The sequence below is a fragment of the Marmota monax genome, unplaced genomic scaffold, assembly GCF_021218885.2.
Source record: "Marmota monax isolate L192 unplaced genomic scaffold, Marmota_monax_Labrador192_F-V1.1 WCK01_AAM20220418_F8-fsc00632, whole genome shotgun sequence".
Classification (NCBI taxonomy): Eukaryota; Metazoa; Chordata; class Mammalia; order Rodentia; family Sciuridae; genus Marmota; species Marmota monax.
In genome coordinates this window covers 125,752-144,132 of record NW_026694799.1, presented here as the reverse complement: position 1 = coordinate 144,132, position 18,381 = coordinate 125,752, and the positions used below count along the sequence as shown (strand labels likewise).

Genomic DNA, 18,381 nt, shown 5'->3' with positions numbered 1-18,381 from the left:
TCCCCCATTAAAAAGCTATTAATACATATTCATTGTACAAAATATAGTGTCTTATTGTGATAATATCATAATGCATATAATGTAGTTTGATCATATCCCCCTTCCTGCTACCCTGTTTCATTTTCCCCTCCATTCCCATTTTGGGTCAATACTGCAACTTAGGAAAGGCAAGAATTACTAGAGTAAACATAAATGAGAAAGAGAACTTTCAGATGCAAGGTGAATTGCAGAAAGATTTGACCATGAGCATAGGTCCAGTTAGTGTATTTCCTCTTAGTACTCCCAAGTCTGATGGTAAGGGTTAGTGGAAAATCACAGCAAACAATAAGAGATGGGACTATTGAAGACTTAGACCTGCAAGAATAAAGATGTGTTCACTGTACCAGGTGAAGAACTGTGACCAGTTGTTCTGACTGGGGGAGAGAAGACACAGAATGGGAACTGGAAGATAGAAAGTACATATAACTACACAGTCCTTCTAGAAACAAGGACTGTAATAGCTTTGTGTATTTTCTCTTTGCTTGTGTTGTATATATGTGTATTTGTATATATTGACCATTTGCTTCCTCTCTCTTCTTATATTTATGCTTTTTATATACAAATTGTTATCTTTTAGGTAAAAGTATAGTCAATGAGACTGACTGAATCTGAAGAGTAGATAATATAGCGGTGTAGTGTACAGTGCCTGGGAGTGCTTCTTTCCTTATGTGGGGGAACAGATGAGAACCTCTTAATTTGTCAGGTGGCTTTGTCATGATAGATTTGTTGCTTTATGGAAGTTCAAATATTTGTAAAATGGTGTAACAGGTATGTATACATAAAATATAAAGTCAAAGGTGTAGGCAGAGTCCTGTATCATTTCATTGCATTTCTATTCCAAATCCACTCCATGTTGGTCTTCTTTGTGTTATTGGAACTGGACCTTGTAAGCATTCTTTGCCTCAGACACAATGTGAGATTGTTGGTAGAATGCACTGGAGGGGCCACTGCAATGCAAGTTAATTCTGTTTCTTTCTTTCTTTCTTTTTGGTACCAGGGATTGAACCCAGAGATGCTTAACCACTGAGCCACATCCCCAAACTTTTTTAAAAAAATATTTTCCTTCAGTTGTGGATGGACACAATGCCTTTATTTAATTTAGTTTATTTGTAATGTGGTGCTGAGAATCAAAGCTAGTGCCTCACACTTGCTTCATCACTGAGCTACAACCCCCAACTCTCTTTTAAATTTTGAGACACAGCTTTGCTCCATTGCTTAGGGCCTGGCTAAGTTGCTGAGGCTGGCTTGGAACTTGTGTTATTCCTGCCTCAGGGATTATAGGCATGGGCCACCATACTGAATGTTTTTTTCTTTTTGATGAACCTTCCAGTGGTGTGCTAAAGGCTCACCTTTTGGTCACATAGAAAGAAATGTCTATATTGATATCTTTATCTGTATTTTTGGTCACTGCTTTAGGTTCCTGAAAAGTGGTTTCTCTCCCTGGTCCCTGAAAACAGTTCCTAAAATCTTTGGGTTTTCTGATGGAGATGAAAAGAGAGTCTGTTATTATTAATAACCAGCCCCTTTCAGACATCTGAGTTTATGTTAATAAGGTAACTTTTAGAAATCCCCTGTGTCACCTCAGGACGGGGGCATGTTGTCAAGGGGTCAAATTTTGAGTAGAAAATCGAAAGAGGGAAGGACATAGGGCTGAAGGTTTGAGCAGTCACTGATTTAGTCAATCATAATTACACAGTGAAACCTCCATAAAAACTTTGAGTGAGTTTCTGAGTTGATGAACAACCTGTATCCATGTGGTGCCTCTCAAACTCTACCATGAGGACAGATACTCCTGAGCTTGAGACTTTTCTGGGTCTCGACCTGTGTACATATTCATCTGGCTATTCACTGTATCCTTTACAAGATCTTTTGTAATAAATTGGTTAGTAAACAGAGTTGTTTCTCTTGTTTTTGTGAGCCACTCTAGTAAATGGCTGTAGAAAATCATCCAATCTGAGAATGATCTTGGGAATGGAGGATGGGCCTTTGGAATGGGGTAGAAATTTAGGGATACTAAGAAAAAAACTCTATAAAGGAGAAATGTGCCTCTTGGGATGTGGAACAATAACATATGAACTGCCTCTGATCTGGACAAAGAAACTTAAGGGACAGATAGAGACCAAAATATAAAAATGTACCAAATAATCCCCTAAATTACTTTATAAGTTTCCGGTTCTGCATAAATTTTCTGGAATGCAGCAAAGCAGGAACAAGATTTTAATAGAAAGACAATTCTAACCTCATGAAGCTAGGGTCTAACATATAATTGGATCAGTCGTGTAATGAATCAGCTGAAAAAACATACAGGACAAGATTCCCTGAAGGGAAAACATTTTACTCAATATTTCCCAATCTCCAGGGAAGTCCTGTCCCTTTGGATCATATATTCTACCTTTGTACCCTAATAAAGAAACCTGACCTTAGTCCCTGGTTGTGTTTCTCTTTTTGCCCGCATTTTTCTCTGAGGGTTACTATATTCACTTTTCATTTTCTAATGATGGTCTTCCTCTCTTTGCTAAAGTCCAACACATCCTTAAGTTCTTTTCTGTGGTATGGGCAAGAGTCTGAAAGGTCTGAGTAGAGGTTGCCTTTGCTATGGAGAAACTTCACTGGATCTCCTATGGTGACAGGAATTTCAGAAACAAGTGGGTAACTTGAGGAGTCATTTTGTGATTGTCAGTAAGTCAGGGGGGCATACTTTTAAGGCTGTTGGGCTCACTTGACCTATGGGGTCTCTGCTCATTCCTTAATTGAATTATAGGACACCAGATATGTGCAGAGAGTTGGAGAATAATTTGGTGTGGAAAACTCTACACATTTGGTGTCAGAAGTGTTCTGGACGGTATTATGAAAGAGGACACCTGGTTAGTTGGTGTCAGAAGTGTTCTGGAGGGTATTATGAAAGAGGACACCCAGTTAGCTGGAGCATTACAGATCTCTTTAAACCTTACTGTTGGAATAACTTTCAGTTTACAGCTAGCAGCTAGGAGCAGCTCGGAGTCTTGAAGAATCTACACTCGTTCAGGCCTGATAGGAAGGCCTGCAGGATGGTATGCTCTGCTCTAGAGAGCCATTAGTGAAACCACATCCTTAGCACTTGTGGTTAGTATTGCCAAGCTGCCAGGCCAGGAAGCTAATAGACAGGAGCTTCAGGCATGGAACTACTAACTTAGAAACCCTCCTCCCCTAGGGACAAATACCCTTCCTGATTAGAGCAATATTTAGAGCATCCACATAGTGTGGTTACATTAGGCATAAATGATTGGCTTATGGATTCTATCTTGCTTGTGTATGATTGATGGGCACACCCGACTCAAACCCTATAACAATTGTTTGCATTTCAAAACTAAACTGAGCTACTGGAAGATGACCTGAGGTGGGTCTCCAGTCAGTTCTCTCACCAGCTCCTGGAGTCTGTGTGTTGATTCAGCATCTCTACACCCCGTCCCCCCACCCTCCCCACAACAAGATAGCCAAGTGACTAATTGACCACATCAGTGACCAGAACCACAGCAATTTGGTGCCTCAACTTGTCTGCTCTCACCCAGCACCTTGGGACTGGCCATCCTGTTGATTTAAGGTAGGATTTTGGGTAATAGACTCCATTTGTGTTCTGTGTGTTGTTGGTTCCTTGAAGGTGAGCAAGGAACCCCCTCCTCTACCCCTTTTCCTTGCCCTTGTTGTACCATTGGTACCCAAGTTGAGGCACATACCATTATAAGATTTGTTATCACCTTATGACCTCTCCTTCCCCCTGGTTCACCCTGTGAATTCACATAAGGGATGGGTCCTCCCAGAATTTGGAACCTCGGTTTTCTCTGTTAAAGGGAACTCCACTTCGGAGGCAGTGTGTGGGCACTGGAGGGAGCCAATGCTGAAACTAAGGCTGCAATTTCCCCAGTACGCAGTGAATCCCTCTCTAAATGGATAATTGCTACAAAGGAGCTATCTCCCTCTTCAGAACCCATCCAGGCATTGACAGCTGCCATTTGCACACTAGCAGCTAACAAAAATAATGGGCCTTCACGAAAAGGTCTGATCTCATTTGCTTTGGCTGCAATCAACTAGGTCACATCAGAAGATTCTGTCCCAGGAATGATAGCCCCCCAGACCCTTCACATCCCAAAACTCTTTGTCCTAGATGTAAGAAGGATCATCACTGGACAAAATATTGCAGAGCCAGGCCTTTAAACTCCCATTGGGGCAATCCTCAGCCCTGCCAGTAAGAGGGAAGAAATGTCCTCAAATCCATCGGATGCTGCCCATTTTGGACACCAAGCTGAGAATGACTCTTATGCTTGATGGTGAACTTGTTAAGGGCATAGTGGACACAGGGGCTGATGTTTATATAATAGATTCCAGCTCAGCATCCAAAATGAGGAAGTGGAAGACAGTACCAGGTCCCCAAATTCAGGGTGTTCATGGGTTACAAACCACCAGGAGAGTCATCTCCCCTGTTATCTGGCAGGACACCGATGGAGAGAAAGGTGCCTTTTATCCTTTGATTGCAGAAATCCCTAACACCTTATGGGGAAGGGACATATTGGAGGAAATGGATGCTGTCATAACTACTTATGATAAAGCCCTTTATATGAAATTATGATACATGACAAAATAGGACTGTTGGGGAGACCAGTGACCTCCCAATTCTAGGGGCCAATGTCCCACTGACCAGTAAGCCAGATCCCATCCCCCTGGAATGGGACACCACAGATCACATCTGGGTGGAATAGTGGTCTATCCTAGAACCCAAATTAACAATTCTTAAGCAACTAGTTCAGGAGCAATTAGATCTTGGGCATATTGAACCCTCTACCAGCCCTCACAATATTCCTATTTTTGTAATCCCCAAGAAAAATGGGAAACATAGGTTACTTCAAGATTTAAGGCCAATAAATAAACATATGAAAAAGATAGGTTCATTTCAATCAGGTATTCCTTATCTAGACAGCATCCCAAGCAACTATTTTATTATTGCCATAGACCTCAAGAATTGCTTCTTTTCCATACCTATAGCACATCAGGACAGACCCTTTTCTGCATTTACAGTGTGGGAACCTAACACCATGATACCTGCCTGGAGATATCATTGGACAGTCCTCCCACAAGGGATGAAAAATAGCCCTCCAATATGTCAGCTCTTTGTTTATCATGTGACTAGGCCTCTTACACAGCATTGCCTGGTCATGCATTATGTGGATGATATTTTACTTGCTCATGCATATTCTGATAAATTGCAAGTCTGCCTTAAGAAGTTGATGTCTAACCTTGACACTTTAGGCCTTCACATAGCCACTGATAAAATGCAACATTCTGCCCTATATGAGTTTTTGGGCTACAGAATTGCTGCAAGAATACAACCCCTTAGACCTAATCTGACTAGACCTCAATACTCACTCAATGAGTTGCAACAGTTATGTGGTCAATCAATTGGCTCAAGCCTTTTCTTTGTTTGCCTCCAGATGCAATAATGCCTCTGTTTGACTTGCTTAAAAAGGGAGTGATCCTTCCTCCAAAATAAAGCTCACTCCTCAAGCAGAGGCAACTATTCAAATGATCAATGACAGTCTCTCTAGGTTAGAGACCCATAGATATGACCAGTCAAAACCCCTGTTAGGAATAATACTATTGACTTCTGGAGCACTACTTGGCATTATATGGCAAGGCCAGGGACCTCTATATTCGGTGCATCTGGCCTGGAGTGAATGTCATAAAATCAAAGGTAGGCTAGAAAGTATAATTCTTGTGGGGCTAAAAGTGAGATATTACTATAACAAGATTTTTCACACAGAGCCAGACACCTTGGTGTTACCATTAACACACATGGAGGTTCAACACTCCTACAGAATAATACTCTGATTTAGAATATATTGTCTGACTTCCCTGGACATATTGATACTCCCCCCCCCACTCCCAATAATTTGCTCCAAACACTGCAAATGTTGGAGATTACAACTCCTAAGCATTCATTCCCTGCATCTCAGCCCATACCTTCAGCACCATGTGTATTTACTGACATAAACAAACACACCTTTGGTGTTATCCTGAAAATTCTCAATAAACAGGACATCTCAGGTGGACAAACTCATCTCTGATGGGTCTAATGACATTGTACTTCAGGAAATGGATGCATTTATTTCCAGATTTCCTGTGTTGTTGGACTTGCTGGAGCAAGCCCGTATCCTCCACACTAAGTTTCACATGTCTGCAAATAATTTGAAGGCCTTATTTCCTGACCTTACTATGACACAATGCAAGCATCTAGTCCAGGCTTGCAAGAATTGTGCCCCTATGGCGCCGCTTGGACCACTGCAACTACAAGGAGTAAACCCTCGAGGCTTCCCCCCTAATAAACTTTGGCAAATGAATGTCACTCACATCCCCTCCTTTGGTAAGCTCAAATATGTCCATGTTATTGTGCACACTTACTCCGAATGTATACATGCTATGGCACAGTTAGGAGAGAAAGTTTCAAATGTCATAAAGGCAATGAAAGCAGCAATGTTAATGCTTGGAGTGCCTTGGTCTCTAAAAACAGACAATGGATCAACCTATACCTCACAGGAGTTTCAAAATTTCCTGGTGTCCTGGAAGATCACTCACACAACAGGCATTCCTTATAACCCACAAGGGCAAGGTATAGTGGAAAGGACTAACTGGACACTTAAGGAAACATTGCAGAAACAAAAGAATGCTCATACATGTCTAGATCCTCACTTTGCATTGATGCATGCTCTCTTTGCCCTCAATTTTCTTACCTTTGACTCAAATGGGATAAGCTCTGCATACAAGCACTGGGGCTTCTTTCCCTCCCTGACTCCAGTCCCCCTGGTATGGTAGAAAGATCTACTCACTAATGCGTGGAAAGGGCCACACCCTTTGATTACTCAGGGTAGAGGTTTCACCTGTGTTTTTCCAGAGGATGCCTCTCACCCCATTTGAGTACCAGCAAGAAATGTCAGACCACCCACTGACAGCCAGGCCTTGGAAACCGAGCCAAAAGGAGAAGAAGAGATCAACACGATCTCCCCACCGAGGGCTCACAAGATAACCTGGGGTGATATCAAAGCCCTATCAGATCAAGCTCAAACCATGTCACCTGCTGGAGATCAGAGCCCTGGTACTCTCTTCTTGCTTATATGTGCAATTATAACCTTCAACTCACAGGTAAGTGCACAACAGGTAAGTATGGAGGAAGAAAGGCCTCTGCCTAACAGCCTGATAACTCAAGGCCCTATGCTGGCCTGTCTAGGAAAAATGGACACACTTCGAAGTATGTCCCATGAGGGAAAAAATTGTTTTGCAGATAGCTATCACTCATGAAAGGCTGTCTTTGGGACAGTCCTCCTCTAGCAGAGAGCCTCTACCACCATCTAGTTGCAAAAGCCTTCAGTGAGCAAAATACTCATGCCACTGCAATTAAAAAACCATGAGAGCAATCCACACTCAATTAATTGTGATCAGAATGTTGTAATACTTCTTTCTCAAATCTTGCAAAATGCATCCCAAGGACAAAACTCAGGAGGACAATGGGAGCCCCCCAGATCAACATCATCATAAGGCTTGTGGTCCTCACAGCCACAACTGCAACTGTCGCTCTGGCCACTCTCCTGCACCCGACCAGAAGGGCTACACCCAAATGATTCAAAACAACTTATGCTGTTGCTGGGACTTTAATTGGACTTTCCTCTTCTTTTGCATCAATGCAGAAAAGGACCCCTTTTATGCTATTGTGTATCATTCTGTCATTCAGCCCGCAAGTACATGCCTGGTGGGTGGGGGATCCATCTCCCAGGATTCTTTTACCTGTTGGTTTGGATGATACTGTATTGCTGTTCTTGTTTGCTACTAATGCTTCCTCATGATGCCCAGTTATATCTGACCCAATAGCAAGGCACCTTTGGAATATGTCACTCTCACTTGATCATTCATGGGCCTTTACTGTATTAAGGGATGTGTCTAGGGCATAGAGGTTATGTCTGTCTACAATTTGCCTTCACAATGATATTCTTTGGGACCCAGGAATAGGAGGAATTATAGGTTTTTTGGCCACTCTCCTTAGAAAGAGAAGCAAAAGTAGGTAGTCTTTGTCAGTGATCTTCCTAGTGGCATGACCATGCCCCCTCATGCTAAAGATTCACGTTATTGGCCCCAACCCTTTCTGCAGAGATGTCCATAGAGAAAATTTAAGGACATCAATGAAGGTATACTTCTAAGAGCTATATCTTGGAGAGATTGTCTCTCCATTTCCAGACCATATTTTATTTCTGATGAGCTTATTAGTTGGTTCAGACCCTATACAAAAGGTGGACAGAGAATTCAATTTTTAACAGAAACAAATAGTTTTTTTTTTTTTTTAATTAGTTACACTTGACAGTTCAATAACTTTGACATATACATTTGAATCAGATGGCATATAATTTCTCATTTTTCTGAGTGTACAGGTTGCAGAATCACATTGGTCATGCAGTCATATATATATGACATATATATGTGTGTATACACACACACACACACACACACAGTAATGATACTGTCTGTTTCATTCTACTATCCTTCCTTTCCCCTCATCCCCTCCCCTCCCATCACTTCTCTCTACCTAATCTAGGGTAACACTATTCTTTTTTTTTTCCTCACATATTCATATATGTATTTTTGTATAACAATGAGGGTCTCCTTCCACCATCCATGCAATTCCATTTCTCCCTCTCTTTCCTTTCCACCCCTATTCCCTATGTACAGGTAATCTTCTTCCCATGCTCTTCCTCTTTTCCCCATTTTGAGTCACCCCCTTATATCAGAGAAGACATTTTTAATATTTAAATATTATACAGATTGGATGACAAATGCTCAAAATACAAAAGAAAGACAGTCAGGAGACTTTTTGCAATTAGGCAAACAATTGTTACATGGTGCACAAATGTATAGATATCAGTCCTAGATATAGATATAGTTGTCACCATTGATGCCATTTGGCTTACCGGCTCTTTTGAAAAACCCTCAGCTGAACGTGCTACTAAAGGCCATGTTTGTGTTAAGCCACTCTTCTTCTTTGTAACTTCCACTCAAAATCACAAAAATGGTCCTCTTAATTGTGATGATTCCCAATGTGATTAACCAATTGCTGGAATTCATCTGTTAAGACAGTAGTGTTAATGAGAACAACCCCCATGTTATGGTTCCCAACAGAGGATGACTCCTCCATTCAAGAGGTTCACTTTACAAAAGATATTTCCCTTCCCAGAGTTAGGTGAGATTTTGGGATTACTGCTGCCATTATAGCTGCCTCCCTCACTGTGGTTGCAGCAGCTACTGCTGCTGGTGTAGCTTTGATCCAGTCCACAGCAAATGCTGCAGCCATTAATCAGGTAGTGTAGCACTCCACTAAAGCCCTGACCACCCAGGAGCAACTAAACCTGCACTTTCAAGGAGGTATCTTGATGTTACAACAAAAGATTGACCATATTGATGAAAAAGTTGATATGCTTCAATTGAATGCTAGAGTACCCTGCAGTCCTCAATTTCTGAATGTTTGTCAAATCCCTGTCTCACTAAGAAATGTAACAGAAGCTTGGCTTGAACTAGCAAATAGACTTAAGGGGCCTTGGGATATGACTTTTAGAAATTTCACTATGATGCTGCATGCCCAGATTCTCAGCCTAAATGAAACCAGAGCAGAGCTAATTCTTAACCCCTCAATCTTACAGCAACTATGAGATAAATTGTCAGCTTTAATTGACCCTACTAATTGGATCCTCACTGGTATTGGCATAGTTTTTCTTGTTTTAGCATATGTTATTTTAAGATGCTTCCAAAAAAGGCTCAACAAAATAGAAGCAAAACAAGCTATGTTAGTTCATGCATATAAGGAAAGTCAAAAGGAAAATAATGATTCCTCTGCATCTGTATGAATGGTGGCTATGGACAGGATCTAAATAGTACCAACTAAGGGCCAGTTCTCTATGAGGGATCATACCCTGAGTCTTATCACTGCTCTCCTTTTCATCTATCTGTCTCTCTCAGCTCTGTCACTATATTACTGTTTGTCTATGGCCTTTCTCCTTCCTTCCTGAATGCAGCTTCACCAGCCTAGTACTGTGAGCTTGGCCCTCCACAGAGAAGAAACCTGAATTTCCTGATCCTAAGGTGAATGCTGGCATGGAGGACATGGGGGAATTATCTATCAAGGAGACAGAGAACTCTCTTGGGGAAAATGCCTTACACACTCCACATCACCCTGTTTGGCCCCAGAGGATGGCTGGTTTGCCAAGGATGGGTAAGATTCCTCAAGGGAAGTACAAGCAAAGACAGGCACAGTCACAGAGGGGCCATCAGGAGAAAACTAGGAGACCAAGAGAGGTGAGGCACAGAACCTCACCCCTCACCTGTGCAAAGGCCTAAGTCTTCACCCATTTAGGAGAGGTCTTTTGCCCCTATGGATGCTTTTTCCCCATGCCCAGCTCATATGGGGACCCAAGTGACAGACAGAGACCTAGTCAGCAATGGCTACCCTCTCACCACAGCAGGAAACAAGTGCAGCTACAGGAATGGGCCATGTCTTGGTTCTTTCCCCTTTTTCTATGCTCTTCCCTCTTCCTTTGTTCTCTCATCATGGTCCTCCTTCAGCAACAAGTTTAATAAAAAGGGAGGAAATGGTTGGAATCACTTTCAGTATACAGCTAGCAGCTATGAGCAGCTTGGAGTGCTTGAAGAATTTATATTTGTTTGGGCTTGATAGGAAGGCCTGCAGGATGCAATGCTCTGCTCTAGCGAGCCGTTAGTGAAACCACATCCTTAGCACCTGTGGTTAGCATTGCCAAGCTTCCAGGCCAGGAAGCTAATAGCCAGGAGCTTCAGACATGGAACTACTAACTTAGAAACCCCCGACCCTAGGGACAAAGACCCTTCCTGATGATAACAATATTTAGAAAATCCTCATAGTATGGTTACATTAGGCATAAGATGATTGGCTTATGGATACTATCTGCTCATGTGTGATTGATAGGCCGCCCCACTGGAACCCTATAACAATTGTATGCATTCCAAAAATAAACTGAGTTGCTTGATGACGACCTGAGGTGGGGCTCCAGCCAGTTCTCTCACCAGTTCCCAGAGTCTATGTGTTGATTCTGCATCTCTAACCCCCACGACAAGGTAACCGAGCGACTAATTGACCACATCAGTGACCAGCACCACAGCACCTTCCAGTGGGCCATCATCCCATCTTCCCCATTGAGTTCTGCACCTCAGTTTCACTGGGAACCCTATCTTACATTGCTTCCTTCCTTTGCTACTCTGCCTCATCCCAAGTAGATAACCACCTTTTATTTGTTAATTCCTTTTCCTTTTTCAGTGCTAGGGAATAAACTCAGGGCCTCAGGCATGAATAAGTCTATATTAAGTTTTTCTTGTTCAAATGGTTTCTAGACTTTGATAGAAGCATATAAACTACAATAACTTAGTACCTTTTAAAGGAGAGCACTGACATGCTCACAGCATGTGAGGAAGAGTAATTAAGGCATTAATCAATTTAGTAAAATGGTTAACTCCAACAACGATGTTATATAAATATCTTGATTTTTTGTAGATTTTAAGTGTTTTCTATATGTAAATAGATTATTTGTCAGTTTGATGGAAAAAGTGTCAGCAACAGATTAGGAAAGAAAGGAGAAAGAGGAGGATGGAGGCAGTAGTGTTTGTTTTCTTACTCCAAAATTGTTGTTTCCTCAACTGCCTTGCAGTCTACTTCAGAATTATATCATCTGATTTAGAATGTGATTACATTGATCCTAGATCATGTTGCTCAGAATTTCTTGGCCATACCATTGTCACCATATTCTGCTTGTTTTGATGCACTGTTTCTTCTTCCCTCTTAATTTTAGCTGTTGCTACTTGGAATATAGATTGGTTCATTATGGTGCCAAGTGGCAACATAGGGATGTTTGACCCAACAGAAATACAAAATTGAGGTCTACTGAAGTCACACATGAAAGAAACCATGATCAAGCTTTGTTTCCACTTGCTTCATTTCCTCATGTATTTTCATAACATTATTTTAGCTGTGATAAATGACTGAAGACAAAGAAACTATGGTTGGAGTTAATATACACTACAATGGCATATGATCAACCCAAACTGAGTCATAGGACATACACAATTTAAACAGATCAGTTTCAAGCAAGGAATTAGATGACACCATCAAAAGCCTATCAACAAAGAATCCTGAGACCAGACGGATTCACAGATTAGTTGTTCAAGACCTATAAGGAAGAATTAATACCAAATATTCCTCAAATTTCTCCATGAAATAGACTAGGAAGTATCCCTTCTGAACTCATTCTACAAAGTCAGTATCATCCTGATATCAAAACCAGGCAGAGACACATCAAGGAAAAAAAAATTCAGACCAATATCCTTGACAAATGTTGATGCAAAAATTCACAATTAAATTCTGGCAAATTGCACACAAAAGCATAATAAAGAAGTAGTGCACCATGATCAAGTGTGGTTCTTTCCTGGGATGCAAAGTTGGTTCAACATATGGAAATCAGTAAATATAATTGATCACATCAAGAGACTTAAAGATAATAATCATATGATTTTATCAATTGATACAGAGAAAGCATTTGACAAAATACAGCACCCTTTCATGTTCAAAACACTAGAAAAATTCAGAATAGTAGGAACATGCCTCAACACTGTAAAAGCTATCTATGCTAAACCCAAGGCCAACATCATTCTAAATGGCAAAAATTGAAAGCATTTCCTCTAAAAACTGTTATAAGAGAGGGATGCCCTCTTTCACCATTTCTATTCAATATAGTCCTTGAAAAACTGCCCAGAGCAATTAGACAGATGAAAGGAATTCAAAGGATACAAGTAGAAAAAGAAGAACTCAAATCATTATTTGTTGGTGACATGATTCTATACTTAGAAGATCAAAAAAACTCCACCAGAAAACTTGTGGAATTAATGAATGAATTCAGCAAAGTAACAGAATATAAAATCAATACCCATAAATCAATTGCATTTCTATACATCAGTGATGAATCCTCTGACAGACAAATTAGGAAAAATACCCCATTCACAATGGTCTCAAAAATATATAAAATCCTTGGGAATCAACTTATCAAAATAGGTGAAAGACCCCTACAATGAAAACTACAGAACACAGCTTAGAAGATGAAAAGATCTCCCATGCTCTTAGATCTCCCATGCTCTTAGATAGGCAAAATTAATGTTGTCAAAATGGCCACACTACCCAAAGCACTATACAGATTCAATGTGATTCCAATTAAAATCCTAACATCATTCCTTATAGAAATAGAAAAAGCAATTATGAAATTTATTTGGAAAAATGAGACCCAGAATAGCGAAAGTAATCCTTATCAAGAAGAATGAAGCAGAGTCATCACAATAGTAGACCTTAAACTATACTACAAATCTATAGTAACAAAAACAGCATGGAATTGGCACCCATATAGACATGTAGACCAATGGTACAGAATAGAAGACACAGAGAAACCCATTTAAATACAGTTATCTCATACTAGACAATGGCATCAAAAACATACATTGGAGAAAAGATATCCTCTTCAACAAATGGTGCTGACAGAACTGGAAATCCATATGCAGCAAAATGAAAATAAACCCCCAACTCTCTCCATGCACAAAACTCAACTCAACGTGGATCAAGGACCTAGGAATTAGTCTAGAGACGCTTCGCCTAATGGAGGAAAAAGTAGGTACAAATCTTAATCAGGTCAGATTAGGCCCCGACTTCTTTAAAAAGAGTCCTAAAGTGCAAGAAATAAAATCAAGAATTAATAAATGGGATGGACTCAAAAGCTTCTTCTCAGCAAAAGAAACAATCAATCAGGTAGAGCACTAATCTCCAGGATTTATAAAGAACTCAAACAACTTAAAACCAACAAACCAAACAATCCAATCAACAAATGGGCTAAGGAGCTGAATGGACACTTTTCAGAAGATGATTTACATTCAATCAATAAATATATAAAAAATGTTCAACATCTCTAGTAATTAGAGAAATGCAAATTAAAACTACTCTAAGATTTCATTTCACACCAGTCAGAATGGCAGTTATCAAGAAACAGACAACAATAAATGTTGGTAAGGATGTGGGGGAAAAGGTAAACTCATACATTGCTGGTGGGACTGCAAATTGGTGCAACCACAATTCACAATAGCTAAACTGTGGAGCCAACCTAGATGCCCTTCAGTGGATGAATGGATAAAAAAAAGTGGTATATATACACAATTGAATTTTACTAATCAATAAAAGAGAATAAAATCATGGCATTTGAGGTAAATGGATGGCATTGGAGAATATAATGCTAAGTGAAGTTAGCCAATCCCCCAAAACCAAAGGCTAAATGTTCTTCTGATAAGTGGCTGTTGATCCAAAATGGGGAGGGAGAGGCATGGGGGAAATGGGAGAACTTTGATTGGGCAAAGGGGAGGGAGGGTGGGGAGGGGGAATGGGAACAGAAAGATGGTAGAATGAGATGGATATCATTACCCTAGGTACATGTAAGACTGCACATAGGGTGTGAGGCTACATGGTGTATAACCAGAGAAATGAAAATTTGTTCAGCAATGTGTATAATGAATCAAAATGTATTTTGCTGCCATATATACCTAATTTTAAAAAAGATACATTACAGTTAACAGTTGCAGAATCAGTGATTACTTACACCATCATGAGAATCATGACCATAGCAGTATATAATTTTGTATTTGAACAAGATAGTATTTTTACCATAATTAAAGTATTTAAAAAACAATGGAAAAAAAATTACTTGTCATATCCTTCCTTCCATTTATCCTGTACATTTATGAAGGAGCTACAGGCACACTTCTTTTGAAACAAAAAAGATAGTATGCACATAACATGATTTTATCCAAAGAAAATAGAACTAATTATTCTAACAAGTGGACCAGCTACCTAATTCCAGAGAGAGTGCTTAACATTCTCACTGTTGGTAAAGTTTGTTAATATTGCTTTGATTTATAAGTTACCTAGGTAAACATATTGCAATTAATTTCTCTTGAAAAGTTACACTGATAGAGGTTGTAAAGTGGTTTCCTGAGCTTTCTAATTTTGTTAAAAGGGAAATGTTTGAGACAGAGATCCAACATGGAGGTGGGCGCGGAGAGATCAAGTCTCTGACCTCTTCAGCTGCGGGCATAGGGAGTCGTAAACTGTATAAATGCTGTTTGCTCAGGATCACTAGGCAATGCTGAGCTGATGTGGATCTGGGGCGAACACTCTGGGCCTCTCAGAACACACACGGAGTCCAGATCGGCTGAATTCAAGCTCCCGTTCACCTGTGTCTCGCAGACAAACCGCTGTGACTCAGCACTAAAGGATCCCACTGAAACAACTGGTCGGCCCTTCTGAACCTGCAGAGGTTAATATCAACCGAGCCTTCATAGGTAGTGGCCACAGGATTGAGACGGGGCTTGGGGGAGCCAGTCAGGAGCCACCCGTTGCATTGGTCACCCGGCAAAGGGAACGAATTGTCACGATTTGCATGGGATACCACCATAGCAGAGAACTGACGTCACCAAATGCGGCGGAGGAGATAACTTCATTGAAACCGGCGGCGACAGGTGTGTAACCCCTAGTCCTCCCTCTCCCCACAGCAGGGAAACATTAAGGGCCCCTCCCAGCTCTCCCGTGAGTGCAATAGTCAGACCGAGGGAATTAGGAGTGGCGCGGGACCCGCAGCATGGAACCCCCGGCTACCACTTCCACCAGTGCTGACAACTGAGGTCTCTTGCACCAGCTACCAGGGTCGTGGCTAACGGAGGGCAAGCAAAATTCGCTGAGGGTTCTCAGCCCCAAGCTCCACAAACTTAGGGTCTGAGGGAATGGCAAACAGGGAGAGTGTCCCAGTTGTTCAAGAAAATAGGGCTTCCAGGAGCAGCAGACATGGCGTGTAGCCAGTATTGTGGTGAGCATCACTGGTGAGCAGGCCCTGGCTTGAGGAAAAGTGGCGAAGTGACTAGACACAAGAGAAGGCCCTAGGCACTTAGGATTGGAGACCCGCCCAGTCGGGGAGGAGGAGCTGTTTCACAGTGATTGGCTCCTGCATATTGAGAGGAGAAGCTTGGCCCAGTGGGCACAGCTCCACCTACTGGAAGAGAAGTTAATCAAACTCTAAGACTGCATTTAATATTTTTTTTATTTGTTTTCTTTCATTTTCATTTTTTAAATTTTTTTAAATTTTTTTTATTATGTTTTTTAATTTTTATTTTTTTCATTATTTTTTTCTTTTGTCTTTTCAATTTCCTTATTCCCCCTTCCTTGAATTCTACCTGCTTACTCTCATTCTCTTTAGTGATTTCTTCCCTTCCCTTCTAATACCTTTCCTCCCAAGCATCAAATAAATTTATAGGAGTAAAAAGTAACTCAGCAGTCAAACAGAACAAGAAGTAACATGAGCAGCATGAAAAAGCAAGAAAGAAAAGGAGTACAAAAAATGCAGGACACCCTAAATATTCAGGAGGACCTAGAGGAATCAGAAAAATGGTCAAATAAAGAACCCTAGGAATACCTTAGAGAGATGGAATGGAACCATAAAGAGGATATGAGACAGCAAATTCAAACAGTGAAAGAACACATTGAAAATGAATTACATAAACAGATAAAAGAAGCAAATAAGCATCTTTTTAGAGATAGAGATTATAAAAAAATAAACAATAATCCTGGAAATGAAGGAAACTATAAACCAAATTAAAAACTCAAATGAGAGTATCACTAACAGAGTGGAGCAAGTAGAAGCCAGAACGTCAGATAATGAAGACAAAATATATCATCTTGAAAAGAGACTTGCCAACTGAGAAAGGCTGGTAAAAAAATCACAAGAAAAACATCCAAGAGATATGGGATAACATAAAAAAAAACAAACTTAAGAGTCATTGGGATAGAGGGAAGGTATAGAGATTCAAACCAAGGGAATGAGTAACTTGCTGAATGAAATAATTGTAGAAAACTTTCCAGAAATAAAAAAGGAAACGGATATACAAATTTTAGATGCATACAGGACACCGAGCATACAAAATCACAGTATACCAACGCCAAGACACATTGTTATGAAGATATCCAATATACAGAACAAAGAGAAAATATTCAAAGCTACAAGAGAAAGGAGGCAGATTACATTCAGGGGTAAACCAATAAGGTTAACAGCGGATGTTTTCATCACAGACGCTGAAAGAGAGAAGATCCTGGAACAACATATTTCAAACACTGAAAGACAATGGATGCCAAACAAGAATTCTGTATCCAGCAAAATTAAGCTTCAGGTGCAACAACAAAATAAAAATCTTTCATGATAAACAAAAGTTAAAAGAATTTGCAGCCAGAAAACCAGCATTGCAAAGCATCTTGAGCAAAACACTACACGAGGAAGAAATGAAAAACAATAACCAAAACCAACAGTGGGAAGTACCTCAGTAAAGACAGAGGGTGGGGGGAAAGCTAATCATGGAGAAACAAACTAAATTAAAAAGAAAGATAAATAATCAAACATGGCTGAAAGTACAAACAATATATCAATAGTAACTCTAAACGTTAATTGCTTAAACTCTCCAATAAAGCGACATAGGCTGGTAACATGGAATAAAAAAACAAATCCAACAATATGCTGCCTCCAGAAGACACATCAGATTGGATAAGACATACACAGGCTGAAGTTGAAAGGTTGGGAAAAAATATACCACACACATGGTCCTCGTAAGCAAGCAGGAGTGGCCATCCTCATATCAAATAAAATCGACTTCAAGACTAAGTTAATCAAAAGAGAAAAGGAAGGACATTATATACTGTTAAAAGAAACCATTCACCAACAAGACATAAGAACTATCAATATTTATGCACCAAATAAGGGTGCTGCGACGTTCATAAAACAAACTCTCCTCAAGTTCAAGAATCAAATATACCACAACACAATAATTATGGGTGACTTCAACACACCTCTCTCACCATTGGACAGATCCTCCAAACAAAAGTTGAATAAAGAAACTATAGAACTCAATATCACAATCAATAACCTAGATTTAACTGACATATATAGAATATATCAACCATCATCAAGTGGATATACTTTTTTCTCAGCAGCACATGGATCCTTCTAAAAAATAGACTATATGTTATGCCATAGGGCAACCCTTAGTAAATATAAAGGGGTGGAGATATACCATGCATTTTATCTGATCATAATGGAATGAAACTGGAAATCCATGATAAAAGAAGGAAGGAAAAATCCTACATCACATGGAAAATGAACAAGATGTTACTGAATAACCAATGGG

General features: G+C 40.2%; 1 pseudogene; it reads left to right on the top strand.

Annotated features, from left to right (window-relative positions):
- The first annotated feature begins 11,719 nt into the window (after nt 1-11,719).
- Nucleotides 11,720-12,115, top strand: LOC124080042 (protein cornichon homolog 4-like; annotated as a pseudogene).
- Nucleotides 12,116-18,381: the final 6,266 nt, after the last annotated feature.